At 46.9% G+C, this 13,380-nt stretch overlaps 1 protein-coding gene across 1 annotated transcript in view; it reads left to right on the plus strand.

Moving 5' to 3' along the window:
• Nucleotides 1–10,043: 10,043 nt before the first annotated feature.
• Nucleotides 10,044–13,380, plus strand: part of LOC137545331 (aldehyde dehydrogenase family 3 member B1-like) — a 469,940-nt gene continuing 466,603 nt past the window's right edge. The window contains exon 1 of the mRNA XM_068266442.1: nt 10,044–10,113. The gene's annotated coding sequence lies outside the window, so the exon portion shown is untranslated. The remainder of the gene's footprint in view (nt 10,114–13,380) is intronic.

Below are 13,380 nucleotides of genomic sequence, written 5' to 3' on the forward strand. Positions count from 1 at the left end.
GAAGAAGAAGAAGAAGAAGAAGAAGAAGAAGAAGAAGAAGAAGAAGAAGAAGAAGAAGAAGAAGAAGAAGAAGAAGAAGAAGAAGAAGAAGAAGAAGAAGAAGAAGAAGAAGAAGATGAAGAAGATGAAGATGAAGAAGATGAAGAAGAAGAAGATGATGAAGAAGAAGATGAAGAAGATGAAGAAGAAGAAGATGAAGAAGATGAAGAAGAAGAAGAAGAAGAAGAAGAAGAAGAAGATGAAGATGAAGAAGATGAAGAAGAAGAAGATGATGAAGAAGAAGAAGAAGATGAAGAAGATGAAGATGAAGAAGATGAAGAAGAAGAAGATGATGAAGAAGAAGATGAAGAAGATGAAGAAGAAGAAGATGAAGAAGATGAAGAAGAAGAAGAAGAAGATGAAGAAGAAGAAGATGAAGAAGATGAAGAAGAAGAAGAAGAAGAAGAAGAAGAAGAAGAAGAAGAAGATGAAGATGAAGAAGATGAAGAAGAAGAAGATGATGAAGAAGAAGAAGAAGATGAAGAAGATGAAGATGAAGAAGATGAAGAAGAAGAAGATGATGAAGAAGAAGATGAAGAAGATGAAGAAGAAGAAGATGAAGAAGATGAAGAAGAAGAAGAAGAAGAAGAAGAAGAAGAAGAAGAAGAAGAAGAAGAAGAAGAAGAAGAAGAAGAAGAAGAAGAAGAAGAAGAAGAAGAAGAAGAAGAAGAAGAAGAAGAAGATGAAAAAGATGAAGATGAAGAAGATGAAGAAGAAGAAGATGATGAAGAAGAAGAAGAAGATGAAGAAGAAGAAGATGAAGATGAAGAAGAAGAAGAAGATGAAGAAGAAGATGAAGAAGAAGATGAAGAAGATGAAGAAGAAGATGAAGAAGAAGAAGATGAAGAAGAAGAAGAAGATGAAGAAGATGAAGAAGATGAAGAAGATGAAGAAGAAGAAGATGAAGAAGATGAAGAAGATGAAGAAGAAGTTGAAGAAGATGAAGAAGAAGATGAAGAAGATGAAGAAAAAGAAGATGAAGAAGAAGAAGATGATGATGAAGAAGATGAAGAAGATGAAGAAGAAGAAGAAGACAATATAAAAGAAGAAGAAGATATAGAAGAAGAAGATATAGAAGAAGAAGAAGAAGAAGATATAGAAGATAAAGAAGAAGAAGAAGAAGTATATACAGTACTGAACAAATTTCTGGACACAACTTCTCTTTTCAACTTTTTTTTTTAAAGGAACATCCCCACATAATCACTTGCTGTTGTTACTTGGAAAAAAAGAGGTTTCTTGCATCATTCACCCTCAAAACAAGTGTTGGAAGCTATTTAAGGCCATTTCGAATAGTCAGCTCGAATAATGAGCTCGAATACCGACTCGAATAGTGAGCTCGAATTCCGAGGTCGAATCGAATAGTAAAAATTATTCGACTCGAATATTCGACTGACCTCGAATAATTTACTATTCGAATTCGACCTAACTCGAATTTTGAAAAGAGGTATTTGAGCATCACTGGCGTGAAGAGGAACAGTTATGGGAGGAACAGTTGTGGGAGCAATTTACATCAGAACCAGATGTTTCCTCAACACCTGCGGAAGCACAGAGTGGGGAGGAGGACGAAGAGTCGTGTGGGGAAGAGGATTCAGACTTGGATGATGAGGAATGTGTTTCTGTGGAGGAGGAGGAGGCAGCGGCAGAAGAACAACCGAAGCAGGCATCGCAGGGGGCTTGTGCTGCTCAACGTCCCTGTGGTATTGTTCGTGGCTGGGGGAAGGAGGAAGACGTACCTGACGTCACTGAGGAAGAGCAAGAGGAGATGGAGAGTACGTCTGGATCCAACTTTGTGCAAATGGCGTCTTTCATGCTGTCCAGCCTGTTGAGGGATTCCCGTATTAAAAAAAACTCAAGGGGAATGAGCTGTACTGGGTGGCCACTCTACTAGACCCTCGGTATAGGCACAAAGTGGTGGAGATGTTACCAAGTCAACTGTAGGCATAAAGGATGCAGCACATGCAGAACAAGCTGGCAAGTATGCTTTACAATGCATATTAGGGTGATGTGATAGCATAACGCAATTAAAGGTACCACTGCCAATAATCCTTCTCCCATGTCCACGCAGGCAAGGACTAGAGATGGGCCAAACCTCCAATTTTTGGTTCGCGAACCGGGTTCGCCAACTTCCGGGGAAGGTTCGGTTTGCGAAAAAGTTTGCGAACCACAATAGACTTCAATGGGGAGGAGAACTTTGACAACTAGAAACACTTATGCTGGTCAGAAAAGTGATGGAAAAGATGTTTCAAGGGGTCTAACACCTGGAGGGGGGCATGGCGGAGTGGGATACATGCCAAAAGTCCCGGGGAAAAAACTGGATTTCACACAAAGCAGCGTTTTAAGGGCAGAAATCACATTGAATGCTAAATTGCAGGCCTAAAGTGCTTTTAAAATATCTTGCATGTGTATACATCAATCAGGTAGTGTAATTAGTGTATTGCTTCACACTGACAGACCAAACTCACTGTGTAATGCACCGCAAACAGCTGATTGTGTAGTGACGGTGCGCAACATGGCGAGATTGCTCTTCCTCACTCAGTGATGGCAGGTAATGTCTGACTGCCTTATCAACTTTTGATGGTTCTTTTTCTACCATTGTTAAAGCTTACATCTATTTTTTTAAAATTACATTTTCTACTTGCAGTTCAGTACCTGCAATGAGAATCTGTTATGGAGGGCAAGTCTGCCATTGACACCACAGGTAATGGCCGGGGAATGAAGGTTGGATTCCGGTCCGAAGTGGGAGCCTGCTGAGACCCATGCTGTAGCTGCCCTGACCGTGCTTTGCAGACCAGGCATCTGTGGTCAGATGGACCCTTGAGCCAGCGGAAGACAAACCAAGTCCAAAGCATTTGCCAAGAATGAGAGGAACATAATACCACATGGACTGTATAACCCCATACCCCCTCCCCTATGGACTGTATAACCCCCAATACTCCCCTCCCCTATGGACTATATATCTCATCCCCCCATACAATCCCTTACATCCTCCACACTCCTATGGACTGTATAACCCCATACTCCCCTCCCCTATGGACTGTATAACCCCATACTCCCCTCCCCTATGGACTGTATACCTATACCCCCCTCCCCTATGGACTGTATACCTATACCCCCCTCCCCTATGGACTGTATAACCCCATACTCCCCTCCCCTATGGACTGTATAACCCCATACTCCCCTCCCTTACTTTCTCAGTACCGTGATGACTGACCACGGATAATCCGGTTTCTATTCCGTTCCAGAGTTGGAGCCTAAGAAACGGCTACCACCACACATCCAGGCAAGGAAGGCAGCAGGCATGGCACGCCCGCCCCGAGGTAGTGACTAAAAATAACAATACAGGAGGACTTTCGAGGCCCTGCTGTGTACGTCAAATGAATCAACTTTAAATCCTTTAACTAGAATCTGTTATGGAGGGCAAGTCTGATGGTGCCTTCACTGCAATTCACCAGGTTGGTCTTCTCCTCAAAGAGGCAAGAATCTTTTATGGAGGGCAAGTCTGCCATTGTGAGTGACCACAGGTAATGGCCGGGGAATCCTGATTCTATTCCGGTCCGGAGTTGGAGCCTAAGAAACGGCTACCACCACACATCCAGGCAAGGAAGGCAGCAGGCATAGCATGCCCGCCCCGAGGTAATGACCAAAAATAACAATACAGGAGTACTTTTGAGGCTCTGATGTAATAAATCAACTTTAAATCCTTTAACGAGAATCTGTTATGGAGGTCAATGATTCCATCATCACCCTCTTTTATGAGAATCTGTTCTGGAGGGCAAGTCTGCCATCCATTCAAGTGAAAGGTATGCACTGACTGCCAGGTATAATACAATGTGCAGTCACAGATGCAGTGAAAGGTATGCAGTGACTGCAAACAGCCTTTTGTGTAGTGACAGCCATGCTGGACTGGTGCGCACCATTACGAGAGTGCAGGTGATGCTGGCTTTACAGCCCATATGGTCGCCCTACTGATGTAGATGAATGACAGAACAGTGACTGTCCAGCTGATCAAATTTGGTCTGACCACAATGAAGCAACGACCTTATTATCTTTGGTGTGCCACCCCCACCCGAGACACTCATATAGCCGGCGGTCATTGCTTCATTGTGATACGCAAGAACTGTCTGACGACGAACAGTTTGGGCCATCAGAACAGGTGGAAGCTGATTGGCTGTGCCAAGATATGTCAGGCCAGAACTGGTGGAAGCTAATTGGCTGTGACAAGTTATATCAAGGCAGAACAGGTGGAAGCTGACAAGTTATTGTATTTTTGTACATTGTCGGTCTTTGCTATATGAAATATGAGTTTTTTTTTGTAGCCATTCTGCTTTCTCTTGTGGGAATAATGAAATCACAGTGTAAATATTCAGCTTGCTGTAATGAACCATCTGTTGTTTTGCCTCATTGTTGGCCAGCTGGGACTGATTAGATTAATCAGAAGGAGAAGCTTTCCTCGCTCTCCGCAGACAATGCTTTCCTCTCGGGTAATTACAGGGAAATGTCACAAATAGAGTCTGGCTCATTCTCCAGGGAATTCTGGCAGGCAGGCTGTAGTACTGGATCTAAGCTGGGCCCATTGCATTGATATGTGCATTGAAGGTCCAGTGTGAACGAAGCAGACATGTTGGCCAATATTTCTGCATGTGAAAAATTGTCAAGTGCAATATGATGAACACAAATTCAACAGAAAACAAATTGTACACAGATTCTGTGCTGTGTGGCGGGGCCTTTGGTTTGTTAAAAACTATTTTGAAGTTTTGTCAAAAAACAAACAAACAAATAATTTTTATAGCAATTAAATTTATGGCAGTTTTAAGCTCCTCAATAATTGTTGCAACTTGGAACATTTAAGGTGACAATACATACTGAAACACTTTATTATTATTATTGTTATTATTTATTTATAAAGCGCAGACATATTCCGTGGTGCTGTACAATGTAAGAAAACAAACAAGGGATATATAATGATACAGACAATGATATACATCAAATATGAACACTGATACAAAATACAGCACTGCTGATTACAATTGCAAATTTAACATGATGACTAAAATGTATAAATGTCTAACAGAGTGCAAGCAATTAAATTACCACCCCCAGTATGAGTTTCTACGCCCCTGTGTTTACACAAATATAAACAAATAATAAACACTTGGCTCTGTTTCTATTTTTAGAACACACTAACTCTGTATCTCCATCTTGTGGCCAAAAAGTAAAACCACATCCAAATACCCTATTATACACCTTCCCATAGAAAAATGAAATACATTTTCATTATTTTTATAAACCCTTGGGGGTCAAGTGGTTAATAACATTCCCTGACACAAAAGGACCTCTATCATGAAAATCGTAAAGTTTAAGAAACATGACCACAATGAAGCTTTTGAGGCCCTAAAGTCATGAATCAACTTTAAATCCTTTAACGAGAATGCAGTGAAAGGTATGCAGTGACTTCAAACAGCCGTTTGTGTAGTGACGACCGTGCTGGACTGGTACGTACCATGATGAGAGTGCAGGTGATGGTGGCTTTACAGCCCATATGCTCGCCCGGCTGATGTAGCTGAATGACAGAACAGTGACTGTCCAGCTGATAAAATTTGGTCTGACCACAATGAAGCAATGACCTTATTATCTTTGGTGTGCCACCCCCATCCGAGACACTCATATAGCCGGCGGTCATTGCTTCATTGTGATATGCAAGCCCCTTCACTGCGGCAAGGTAATGATCATGAAGGGGGATGGGCACATGTACATGCCTTTTGTTTTTTTGTTGCAGCCGCCCGCAGTGCAGCCAGAAAATTTAGGCAGGCATGTATATGCACCAGAAAAATTAGTATAGCGGCCGCTGCTAGCAGCGGCCTTAAAAATTCAGGAAACCGCCTAGAGTCCTGGGCCCTGTTGGTGGTGGTGGAGAAGGCAAGCGGCCTGCAGGCAGAGATGCTGTGTGTGAGGACTGACTTAGTCTTCGGACGTGCAGTAGCCCTCTGGGATCCATGCCTCATTCATTTTGATAAAGGTGAGGTACTGAACACTGTTGTGACTTAGGCGACTTCTCTTCTCAGTGGCAATGCCTCCAGCTGCACTGAAGGTCCTTTCTAACAGAACGCTTGCGGCAGGGCAAGAGAGAGTTTGGATGGCAAATTGGGACAGTTCTGGCCACAGGTCAAGCCTGCGCACCCAGTAGTTCAAGGGAGCATCGTCGTTGCTCACAGTGTCTACATCCACACTTAAGGCCAGGTAGTTGGCTACCTGCCGGTCCAGGCATTGGTGGAGGGTGAATCCGGAAGGGCTACAGCGAGGCGTTGGACTAAAGAATGTCCGACATCACCCTGAGATTGCTGGGGCATCCTGTCCTTGTCTACGTGGACTTGGGAGCAGGAGGATTACTGCCAGTGGTACTTTTATTGCGTTGTGCTGTCACATCACCCTTAAACGCATTGTAAAGCATCATTGCCAGCTTGTCCTGCAAGTGATGCATCCTTTCCGCCTTTTGTTGAGTTGGAAACAGGTCCGCCACTTTGTGCCTGTACCGAGGGTCTAGTAGCGTGGCCACCCAGTACGGTTCATTCCCCTTGAGTTTTTTGATACGGGGGTCCCTCAATAGGCTGGACAACATGAGAGAGGCCATCTGTACAAAGTCGGATCCAGACGTACTCTCCATCTCCTCTTGCTCTTCCTGAGTAACGTCACGCAATGCCTCTTCCTCCCCCCAGTCACAAACAATACCACGGGAACATGGAGCCGCACAAGCCCCCTCTGACGGCTGCTGCGGTTGTTCTTCTGCCTCCGCCTCTTCCTCCTCCACAGAAACACCTTTCTCATCTGAGTCTGACTCCTCTCCTTCCTCACACGACTCCTCTTCTTCCTCCTCCTCCCCCCTCTGTGCTGCCGCAGATGTTGAGGAAACATCTGGTTCATTGAAAATTGCTCCCACGACTCCTCCTGCCGTAACTGTTCTTCTTCACGCTCCTCCACAGCTTCATCCACCACTCTACGCACGGCACGCTCCAGGAAGTAAGCATAGGGGATCAAGTCGCTGATGGTGCCTTCAGCGCCACACACCAGGTTGGTCACCTCCTGAAACGGCTGCATGATCCTGCATGCATTTCGCATCAGTGTCCAGTTCGCTGGCCAAAACATCCCCATCTTCCAAGATTGTGTCCTTCTACTGTAACTGTACAGGTACTGGGTGACGGCTTTCTCCTGGTCTAGTAGGTGAGAGAACATGAGCAGGGTGGAATTCCAGCGAGTCGGGCTATCACAAATCAGGCGTCTCACCAGCAAGTTGTTTCTCTGCTGAATGTCCGCAAAGCATGCTACCGCAAAGCATGCTATGGCCGTGTAAGACCGCCTGAAATGCCCACACAACTCACTGGTCTGCTTCAGGACGTCCTCTAAACCTGGGTACTTTGACACAAATCTTTGCACGACCAGATTCAGCACATGTGCCATGCAGGGTACATGTGTCAGCTTTCCCAAATTCAAAGCGGAAAAGAGATTGCTGCCATTGTCACACACCACTTTGCCGATCTCCAGCTGGTGCGGGGTCAGCCATTGCTCCACCTCTTTGTTAAGAGCAGCCAGGAGAGCTGGTCCAGTGTGACTCTCTGCTTTGAGGCAAGACATGTCTAAAATGGCGTGACACCGTCTTACCTGGCATGCAGCGTAGGCTCTGGGGAGATGGGGTTGTGAAGCTGGAGAGGAGGAGATGGCAGCACCACTAGAGTTGAACTGCCACTCAGCCAAGGAGGAGGAGGAGGATGACAGTGAAGAGGATGTAGCAGGAGGAGAGGGAGAGGAGGTGGCAGGAGGCCTGCCTGCAAGATGTGGAGGTGTCACAAGTTGGTCCGCTGCGCAGTCACGTACTCCCTGCTAGAGATGTCGCAAACATCCGATTTTCGGTTCGCGAACCGGGTTCGCGAACTTCCGCGGAAGGTTCGGTTCGCGGAAAAGTTCGCGAACCGCAATAGACTTCAATGGGGAGGTGAACTTTGAAAAATAGAAAAAATTATGCTGGCCACAAAAGTGATGGAAAAGATGTTTCAAGGGGTCTAACACCTGGAGGGGGGCATGGCGGAGTGGGATACATGCCAAAAGTCCCGGGGAAAAATCTGGATGTGACGCAAAGCAGCGTTTTAAGGGCAGAAATCACATTGAATGCTAAATTGCAGGCCTAACGTGCTTTCAAACATCTTGCATGTGTATACATCAATCAGGGAGTGTAATTAGAGTACTGCTTCACACTGACACACCAAACTCACTGTGTAAAGCACCGCAAACAGCTGTTTGTGTAGTGACGGCCATGCTGGACTACTGCGCAACATGGCGAGATTGCTCTTCCTCACTCAGTGATGTCAGGTAATGTGTGACTTCCTTCTCAACTTTCCATGGCATTGTTAAAAAGCTTACGTTTTGTTTTTAAATTACATTTTCTACTTGCTGTGTACTTGTTCAGTACCGCTACAATGAGAATCCTGTGGAGGCGGGCAAGTCTGCCATTGTGACCCCGGGTAATGGCCGGGGAATGAGGGGTTTGAATCCAGTGTGGAGCCTGAGCAACGGCTACCACTACACATCCAAGGAGGGCAGCGGGCAGGCATGCACGCCTGCCCCGAGGTAGTGACCAAAAATAACAATACAGGAGGAGGACTTTTGAGGCCCTGCTGTGTATTTGAAATGAATTAACTTTAAATCCTTGAACGAGAACCAGTTATGGCGGGCAAAGATGACACCACATTCCTTTCACGAGAATCATATGGAGGCGGGCAAGTCTGCCATTTGTGACCCCGGGTAATGGCCGGGGAATGAGGGATGGAATCCGGTGTGGAGCCTGAGAAACGGCTACCACTACACATCCAAGGAGGGCAGCAGGCAGGCATGCACGCCCACCCCGAGGTAGTGACCAAAAATAACAATACAGGAGGCGGCCTTTCGAGACCCTGCTGTGTATTTGAAATGAATTAACTTTAAATCCTTTAACGGGAATCCGTTATGGAGGGCAAGTCTGCCATTGTCACCACGGGGAATGAAGGTTGGATTCCGGCCCAAAGTGGGAGCCTGCTGAGACCCATGCTGTAGCTGCCCTGACCGTGCTTTGCAGACCAGGCATCTGTGGTCAGATGGACCCTTGAGCCAGCGGAAGACAAACCAAGTCCAAAGCATTTGCGAAGAATGTTTTACGGAGGGCAAGTTTTGTTGGCATTTTTGTAAATTGTTTGAAAATGATAGATGGTTGTATTTTTAAATTGTTTGAAAGTTTAGATGGTTGTATTTTTAAATTGTTTGAAAGTTTAGATGGTTGTATTTTTAAATTGTTTAAAAGTGTATCCATGCAAGTGCAAGTTATGCACTGACTGCCAGGTATAATGTGCAGTCACAGATGCAGTGACTGCAAACAGCCGTTTGTGTAGTGACATCCATGCTGGACTGGTGCGCACCATGACGAGAGTGCAGGTGATGGTGGCTTTTCAGCCCATATGCTCGCCCGGCTGATGTAGCTGAATGACAGAACAGTGACTGTCCAGCTGATCAAATTTGGTCTGACCACAATGAAGCAACGACCTTATTATCTTTTGTGTGCCACCCCCACCCAAGACACCAGTGGCGGCGCTACACTGGGGCTTACCCAGGCTTAAGCCCCGGCTGACAAGCTGTCAGCCCCCTTAAATGCCCCTCCTCCGCAGGGTTGCCAGATGACACACAGCTCCGGGAGACGCATTGAATGTTAAAATTATGTAAACGAGATTAGCTGGCTGGCTGGGAACGTATAGGCAAAGCAGCGTGCGTTCTGCTGCTGCTTCCAGCCAATAGGACTGAAGCAGGCTGGTCAGTTTGATGCCCGTTGGATGTAGAAAAGTAGGCGGAGTCATAGGAGACGAGAAGCTCCAGCAGAGATGGGTGAGATTTGCAGGCTGCCTGTGCATGTGATTTCTGCCTCCCTCCCCCTCCCCACGTGTAGCCTCATTCACCACGCTAGATTTGACTTTGGTATGCTGCCTGACAGGAACTCCCTCTCTTCCTCACACAGCGGGACCACTGGACGCTTCCCTGAGCCTGGACTCTACACACACCACGGTGAGCTTATCTCAGGCATTCCTGGCTGCTCTCCCAGTAATGGGGGGAGGGGTTACTTAACCCTTTCAGCAGTTCAGCTGCCTGTGTTGCATGCAAAGGCATTTCTTTTCCACTAAGGTATTTGCTCTGCACTATTCTTATAAAATCTATATGCTTTCTCCTGTTCTGTATGTACACTCACACTCTCTCTCACTAGATGTTGCTATAAGAATAGTGCAGAACTCACTGTTTAACATGCATAATACACTTGTGCAAAAGGAATGCCAGAACCTTTGCAATCAACACAGCTGAGTTGCTGAAAGGGTTAAGTACACCTGTTTCTTAAGGTGCCCACACATCAGAAGCTCTATGGACAGATTGACCTAGAGACAGATCTCTCTCTGATTAGAGAGTGATCTGTCGGCTGCTCATACACCGCAGGCTGATTCCCGATCGGTTTCAGCATGAAATCTCTCGGGAATCAGGCTTTTGACACCGCCTTGTGCCCCCCAAACTGTCCCCCTTAATGTAAAATATTCCCTACCCCCGTTGCTCTATACTTACCTGTCCATCGCTGGCACTGTCCTCATACATTCCCCATGTGGTTGCCAGTGTATGTGTGGGAGCATGTGTGATGTCACATGATGCACTCACGTTATGCAGGCAACCACGTGGGGCGCTTGTACGAGGATGAAGCCCAGATTGGCTTTGGGGGGCCCCATCCAAAGTTTTGCAGGGGGCCCAATGATATCAAGTTACGCCCCTGCACCCGCCGCTCATATCTGGAGGGGGGAGCAAGAAAAAAGGGGAGCCCCAAGGTGAGGGAGACGTCCCCCCTTCCCCACCACTGTGCCCATCGCTCCCTTTTCTCTCTCCACTGCCACCCCACCTGGGGACATCTGTACACCTGGCTATACTTGGCCCTGGGGACACGGTAATGCCTGGTTGGCACTGTCTGTCTGTCATTACATGCATTTACTGGTGAAAGGCTGTCTGTCATTACGTGCATTTACTAGTGAAACGCTGTCTCTCATTACATGTATTTACTAGTGAAAGGCTGGCTGTCATTACGTGCATTTACTGGTGAAACGCTGTCTCTCATTACATGCATTTACTGGTGAAAGGTTGCCTGTCAATATGTGCATTTACTGGTGAAACACTGTCTCTCATTACGTGCATTTACTGGAGAAACGCTGTCTGTCGTTATGTGCATTAACTGGTGAAATGCTGTCTCTCATTACATGTATTTACTGGTGAAAAGCTGTCTGTCATTACGTGCATTTACTGGTGAAAAGCTGTCTCTTATTATGTGCATTTACTGGGGAAAAGCTGTCTCTCATTACGTGCATTTACTGGTGAAAAGCTGTCTGTCATTACGTGCATTTACTGGTGAAACGGTCTCTTATGTGGTGAAACGCTATTGTTCATTTACTGGGGAAACGCTGTCTGTCATTATGTGCATTTACTTCTTTTTTTTTTTTTATCCCTTATGTAACTACATTAGTTGGTATGACTACATTTTAGTTAGCCCCGCCCACATGATGTCATGACCACGCCCATTTTTTCGGCGCGCACATTTCCCCCTGAGCCCCGTCTGCCGGCCATTGTGCCCCTTTTGAGCCCCCCCAAAAATCTGAAGCTTGAGCCGCCACTGCAAGACACTCAAATAGCCGGCGGTCATTGCTTCATTGTGATGCGCAAGCCCCTTCACCGCGGCAAGGTAATGATCACGAAGGAGGATGGGCACATGTACACGCACCAGAAAAATTAGTGTAGCGGCCGCTGCTAGCAGCAGCCTTAAAAATTCAGGAATCCGCCTAGAGTCCTGGACCCTGTTGGTGGTGGCGGAGAAGGCAGTCAAGCGGCCTGCAGGCAGAGATGCTGTGTGTGGGGACTGACTTAGTCTTCGGTCGTGCAGTAGCCCTCCGTGATCCATTCCTCATTCATTTTGATAAAGGTCAGGTACTGAACACTGTCGTGACTTAGGCGACTTCTCTTCTCAGTAACTATGCCTCCAGCTGCACTGAAGGTCCTTTCTGACAGGACGCTTGCGGCAGGGCAAGAGAGAAGTTGTATGGCAAATTGGGACAGCTCTGGCCACAGGTCAAGCCTGCGCAACCAGTAGTCCAAGGGTTCATCGTCGCTTTTCGCAGAGTCTACATCCACACTCAAGGCCAGGTAGTCGGCTACCTGCCGGTCCAGGCGTTGGTGGAGGGTGGATCCAGAAGGACTATGGCGAGGAGTTGGACTAAAGAACGTCCGCATGTCCGACATCACCCTGAGATCGCTGGAGCGTCCTGTTCTTGCCTGCGTGGACTTGGGAGGAGGAGGGTTACTGCCAGTGGTACCTTGATTGTGTTGTGCAGCCACATCACCCTTAAATGAATTGTAAAGCATCATCGACGGGGGCATGGCCGGCTATGCAGGAGTGAGGACGCGACTTCCCGTGGCTCCTCCATCTCACCGCTGATCCTGAGACATCCTGACTTCCCCAGCACCCAGATCGCCACACTACCCACCCCACAAGACGGCGGAACGGCACAGCTTCCAGCCGATACCCAGCATGCCTACACCCGGGCAATCTAAAGCCGAGGAGGCGGCCGCAAAGCTGGCCAAGTATGCGCACGGAGGAGGCCAAGAGGAGGCACCGCTCCCAGCCTCCACACCACCAGCAGCACAAGCACACAGCTCCTCCAGCGAAGAATCCGACATGGAACACAGAAGCCATGAGGAGGACTCTCTAAACACAAGCGCCCAAACAGTGAGTAGAAGCCACAGCCCCAGATCACATAAGGGGGAATCAAGCAGAAAGAAAAAGCGGGCACAGGCCTCCAGTGATGGAGACTCAGACAAAGGGGACAGAGAGCCTTCCAGAGCTGAACTACTAGAAGCCATTAAAGCACTACAGCTCAATGTCACCACTAAATTAGACACTGTACAATCAGATCTCTCCCTTGTGAAGGATGATCTGAGGAAATTAAGAGAAAGAGCTGCAGAGTCAGATAAGAGAATCAGTGACATAGAAGATGCCATGAAACCTATACAAGCAGCACAATCTGACTTTACAAAATCTTCAGCTGCACAGGCTCTAAAGATAGATGATTTAGAAAACAGATCTCGGCGCTCTAACCTTTGATTTGTGGGGTTTCCTGAGAAATCAGAGGGGTTTACCCCAGAGAACTTTCTGGAAAATTGGCTGAAATCCACCATCCCTAACCTAGAGCTCACACAGTCTTTCTCTATAGAAAGAGCACACAGAGTCCCAGGCGGTAATCCAACTCCAGGCAA

Source organism: Hyperolius riggenbachi, chromosome 2 (assembly GCF_040937935.1).
Source record: "Hyperolius riggenbachi isolate aHypRig1 chromosome 2, aHypRig1.pri, whole genome shotgun sequence".
In the NCBI taxonomy this organism is placed as follows: domain Eukaryota; kingdom Metazoa; phylum Chordata; class Amphibia; order Anura; family Hyperoliidae; genus Hyperolius; species Hyperolius riggenbachi.